Genomic DNA, 6,000 nt, shown 5'->3' with positions numbered 1-6,000 from the left:
ACTTGGCCAACTGACTGGAAGAGATCTGTATTTGTTCCTATCCCAAAGAAAGGTGACCCAACAGAGTGTGGAAACTATAGAACAATCTCACTGATTTCACAAGCAAGCAAGATTTTACTGAAGATTATCCAAAAATGACTGGAACAGCAAGCACATCAGCAGAGAACTACCAGAAGTCCAGGCTGGGTTTAGAAGGGGTCGTGGTACAAGGAATATTGTAGCTGATGTTAGATGGATCTTAGCTGAAAGCAGAGAATACCAGAGGAATGTCTGTGTTTCATTGACTATGCAAAGGCATTTAATGGTGTGGATCACAGCAAACTGTGGCTGACTCTGAAAAGAATGGGAATCCCAGAAGTCTTGGACCAGGAGGCAATTATCAGAATAGAACATTGCATGGTTCAAAATTGGGAAGGGTGAATGCCAGGGATGTGTCCTATCTTCATACCTTTTTAATCTATTTGCAGAACAGATTACCCGGGAGGCTGGCCTCTATGAGGAGAAATATGACGTCAGTATTGGAGGAAGACTCATTAACAATCTGAGTTACACAGGTGACACAACCATGCTTGCTAAAACTGAGTAGGACCTGAAGCACATGCTGCAGAATGTCAAAGACTGCAGCCTTCAATATGGATTGAAGCTCAATATCAAGAAAACAAAGATTCTCACCACTAAGCCAATTGGCAGCATCATGATAGATGATGAAGAGATTGAAATTGTTAACAGCTTCAGTTTGCTTGGCTCCACAATCAACACTCTTGGCACCAGAAGCCAGGAAATTAAATGACAAACTGCATTGGGAGAATCTGCTGTCAGGGACCTATCTAAAGTACTGAAGAGCAATGATGTCAGTCTGGAGACTACATTGCACCGGATCTAGGCCACGGTCTTTGCAATTGCTTGCTATGCATCAGAAAGGTGGACAATGACTAGGGATGATAGATGGATAATTGATGCCTTTGGGCTGTGGTGCTGAAGAAGAGTGTTGAATATACCATGAACTGCTAGGAGAACAAACAGGTTTGTCCTAGAGAGCATGTAACCAGGCTGCTCCTTGGAAGCATGGATTCTGAAGCTTCATCTGACATACTTTGGACATGTTGCCAGGAGGGACAAGTTCTTAGAGAAGGATGTCATGTTTGGGAGAGTGGAGAGACAGCACAAGCAAACAAGACCCTTGATGAGATGGATTGATTCAGCGACTGGAGAAATGGGGGTAGGTGTGTTGAAGACAATGAGATTGACACAGGATAGAGCAGGGTTTAGGGCTGTTGTACATAGAGTTGCTTCAGAAGAAGTAAATAGAATGGGAGGAGATTTCCTCTTTCTTCTGCCGAGAAGCTGGTGAATTTTAACTGTGTGTCTTTGGGTTAACAGCACAGCTCCTTACCACTAGGCCACAAGAGTTATGTACAGCATGATTCAAAAGACCGGCAGGAAATACAGCAATGTGTTAACCATGGTTGTAGTGGATTGTACTATTTGTCACTGTATCTTGTCGTGTAAACTTACAGTGCTCTGTTGTTTTTCATCCTTTCAGAAGCAGATTACCAGGATTTAGTGCCAATGTATTTCTAGGTAACTTTGAATCACCTGCTTTTTGGCTAGCAGTCCAATATTTACCCTTTTGCATCACCAAGTGTTCTACAATTCTAATGCTCTTCAGTTATCAAACACTTTTTCTACCCCAGTGATATTGGCCTTGGCCATCTGACTTGCTTTGACCAGTGGAATGAGTGTAGCTGCTCTAGTCAGCTAGTTTTGGTTAAGGACTTTTGAAGCACTTTGGTTTTTTACTCACTCTTTTGCACTCCTGTGATCTATCATGAGAAAAAAAAATCCCAAGTTGCAGAAGAAAGCAAGCACACACATCAGACCTTACCAACCCCAGACTGAACCCAGCAGCTTAGCAGTGGGTCTGCCAGTCTGTGAGAGTTTTTTAAAAGGACTGTTCACTCCAAAGAAATCATAACTGCCACCCAAGCAGATATGCACACCTATGTTTATCGTGTCTTTGTTCACAACAGCAAAAAGTTGGAAACAACCAAAGTGCCCATCAACAAACGAATGGATAGGGAAGCTGTGGTATATTCACACAACGGAATACTATGCTTCACTGAAAAACAAGAAACTCATGAAATATTATTAAAAATGGGTGACCCTGGAGGACATTATTCTTAGTGAAATATCACAAAAGGATAAATACTGCATAGTGCCACTGTTGTAAAACGAGACTGACATCGGGGCTGGGGGGAGACTGAGAAAGATGATATAAACAATATATACTGCATTGAAACAGATGAGGAAGAAAACTGTTTAAAAGGAATATGTGATAAGGTATTGTTGTCATGACAGGAGTCCAGAACAAAGGCTGCATAGTGGAGTGGACCTAGAGGGGAGGGATTGTAAAACAATGAAAGAATTTGTCTTATATTTTTTCAAAGAGAAGAGTGAACTGGAAGGGGGAGGAGTGGGCAAGGAGAAAAGTGCAGCAATCAATGAATGGAAATCCAAAGTCTCTGTAAATTTTCATTAAAATTAATAATAATAATAAAAAGGACTGTTTGTTGTAAGCTGTTGCAATCCTGAGGATGGTTGTTATGCACCCCAAATTGATGGCAATCATTTCTGAAAGATGAAATAATTTCTTTTTATGTTCCTGATTATTTTTGACACTTTCCACGTGGGTTTGAATACACTTGCATTAATTTCAGAAAGATAAACAAATAAAGCGTTCGGAAACGCATGTTTTCTCCTGTGTTCTTCACTATTATAATACAAGGCCAAGCTTATCTGAATAGTACACTGGAAGAATGTAATTTGTGAGGCTGTTTCAGCCACTTTAAAAACATTACAAATGCTCTAATCCACATGCATTTTTCTCTCATATCTCTCTGCACAATGAATAATATATACAGCACTCACTTTTCTGCTGCCTGGGCATGTACAGTTACTGTTTGGAAAGAACAGCTGCTTCTGAGGTTGTGTTTCAGGACCTGATTATATCACATACAAACGTGAGCTCATGGGCTGGGAGACCTTTTCCACTTTTGAGAGTTAACGCCAAGTTCATTTTCTGCCAAGGCTTTATCGTCTCAGAAACTCCTCTTTTCCAATCAGCCTTTGGTCAGAAAAATTTATTTGCTTTATTCCTTTTTTTTTTTTCTTCTTTCATCATGAGAATAAGGATGTGAAAATAAATCAAGCAGAAAGAGAATCTCTAGCAGAAGGTACAAAGGGAATGATGAGGAAGAGGCGTAAGGTAAATGGAATGAAGACATCTCCCAGAAGCATTCCATCATGTGTATGCCCCGCATTCTCTTTATCCATTCAACTGTACATAATTTCAAAATGTTCAATTCTCACCACGGTGTATGCACCATCTCAGGTTTGGTTTTGTGAAGACTTCATTAATATTAAATTAAATGTATTCGGGCACTGTAGTGGCTAATTGGTAGGAAGCTGAGGTACAATTCCAAAGGCAGACAGTTTGAATCCACCAGCTGCTCCGCTAGACCATGGGCAATCTCCTCCCATGCGCAATTATACTGCGTCTGAAACCCCAACTAGAGAGCCAGCAAGGGTTCGGTTCTGATTCGATGACACACAACAACAACTTTAAGTAATAGCAGGGGATTTTAAGCAGGATCTGAATCTCATTTTCATCTTCTCTTCTTAGAAGACACTACCCTGCCCAGGGTGTTCTGGCTTTGACAGAATGCACAGGCGGAGTCCATTCAGTGCTCACTGCCTGTTATTTTACACTTCCCATGCTTTCCATGCCTGCTGGGCTGAAAGAAGCAGCTCTGATTGGCTGCCAATGACATCACACGTTTGGCACTCGTGCTCCACAGATGAGTGTCTGCTCTCTGTTTATTTTCCTGCCTCATTTCTTTCCTCAATAGCAAGACACAACAGGAAGCGTACGTCTAGAGCTGTTCCATTCACTCCACTCTCCCGTTTTCTCAGAGCCTCACTCTTTAACACAGAAGGGCTTTGAGCCATTTATGTGGGCTTTACTAGAAACTTTTCCCCGCCAGAATTATTGTGGGTGGAGAAGTCTTTTTGTTCTAATTTATTTGTGCTTTCCGTGATCTTTCTGTTGGAATGACTAATACTTGCATCATTGCCATGTTAGGAAGCAATTATCTGAAAACAAATTCATTTCCTGAGTCATTGGCTTATTTAGCCAGCGTCCTGCCTGGTTTGTTTTTAATCTCAGCAGTGAAGAAATTCATACCTCCTGTAGTGCCTCCTGTTAAATGTTTTGGAGATTATATACCTGGGTTAGATGGAGCATGCCATTCCTCTTCTTGTATTACTCAGTCTGCTGTATTCTAATCCTGGATTTATTTTCGAAAGACAAATGGGTTTTAGGATTAATCTCCTTGCCTTTCACTCCCCATGTGATAGATGACTAACAATCCATGTATTAGCTCACCGACTGCATGATGCTTTCTCAAGAAAGGAATATTTTCTCCTTCCTGCTGTTCACTATATTAATAAACTATCTTGTGTCTGAATGTTTATTGGAAAAGCAAAGGGAAGAAAAAAAGAAACATCTAAAGGAAGGAGAAGATGGTTAAAAAGTGTTTTCTTTTTTTGTAATCCCCCTGGCAGTACAGTGGCCCTCATGGGATGGTGGGAGGTGAAGTACGCGTTCTGGAAACCAGTTTGTTTTATGTGCTGTTGGGTCCACTATGACTCAAAGTGATACTATGAGCAATGGATCTGAACCCTGCCCTATCCTGTGCCATCTTGATTGTCTCTGATATACTTGAGCCCATTTTTACAGTCACTGTGTCAGTACATATTGTTGAAGACCTTCCTCTCTTTCAGTGACCTTCTACCTTTCCAATCATAATGTCCTTTTCCAAGGAATAGCCTCTCCTAATAACATACCCCAAGTATATGAGACAAAGTTTTACCGTTTTGCCTCGAAGGAACACTGGCTGCACTTTTCCCAAGGCATACCTGTTTGTTCTTTTGGAAGTTCAGGGGATATTCAGTACTCTTCTCCCATACCATAACTCAAAGGCATTGATTCTTCTGTCCGCCTTATTCATTTTCTAATTTTCATATGCATAACAAGTAGCTGAAGAAACCATGGTTTGAATCAAGTGCACCTTAGTCTTCAAACTGACAACACTGCTCTTTAGCAGTTTGGAGAGGTCTTTGACAGCACACTGGCACAAATATTTTTCTCCTTCTCCTTTGCAACCAGGACACTGATTTGGGTTTAGTCAGCTGATCCTACACAGGGTTTCAACTTTTATGGATGATGGGAGATTTAGAGATTATTTCCAGAGCACAGGATTGGAATTCCTTCAGCAGCAGCAGCCAGTGCACATGGCAGGAACTCTGGTTCTTCTCAGCATTCCTGCAGCATCTTCAAGCTGTCAGAGAGCCCACTAAAATTTATCTTTTCTGCTTAAGTTAGCCTGAGTGGGTCTCAGATGTTTGTAACCAAAACTTAGAAAATATCAGATACAAGGCTCTTATTTACAAGTCTAGGAGCAGCTTTGTCAAAGTCAAGTTCCACTAGAGGGAGCACAGGTAAGACAGATAGGGTCCACTGACATTCAGGTATGCCAAAAACACCTAGGCGACTTTTTAAAAAAAAATATCTCTTGATACAATGAATTGTTATGCATCATTTGAGAAATTTATATGGTTCTCAGTTGTCAGACTATGCTCTGTTTAAAGAAAACAACAACAGATCCAAAACCATCAGGGGTTGTTGTTTTCTTTTTAAAAAAAAATACCTCCTTTACTACCCTGAAATAAAATTTTGATAATATAATTCAAAGGTTTATGCCATTTTGAAAGTGAGTATAAAGGTAAAGGAAATAATTAATAGATGAAAACATGCAGTTCACCATCTAACTGTGCTGAAAACCAAACATCTCCACACATTTACAACAGCCCTATCGAGAATTACGCCCGCAATGGATGAAAAATGCAAGTTGCAGAACCAAACATAAAACCCCTGTCAAG

General features: G+C 40.6%; 2 pseudogenes; one reads left to right on the top strand and one right to left on the bottom strand.

Moving 5' to 3' along the window:
- The window catches only part of LOC102870966, a 7,781-nt pseudogene extending 4,705 nt beyond the window's left edge, over positions 1 to 3,076 (bottom strand).
- A 171-nt stretch (positions 3,077 to 3,247) lies between these two features.
- The window catches only part of LOC102870557, a 40,704-nt pseudogene continuing 37,951 nt past the window's right edge, over positions 3,248 to 6,000 (top strand).

Source organism: Elephantulus edwardii, unplaced genomic scaffold (genome assembly GCF_000299155.1).
Source record: "Elephantulus edwardii isolate Elephantulus edwardi_28Jun2011 unplaced genomic scaffold, EleEdw1.0 scaffold00082, whole genome shotgun sequence".
Classification (NCBI taxonomy): domain Eukaryota; kingdom Metazoa; phylum Chordata; class Mammalia; order Macroscelidea; family Macroscelididae; genus Elephantulus; species Elephantulus edwardii.
Note: the sequence above shows the minus strand (reverse complement) of the source record. Positions and strands in the feature narration are given on the sequence as shown.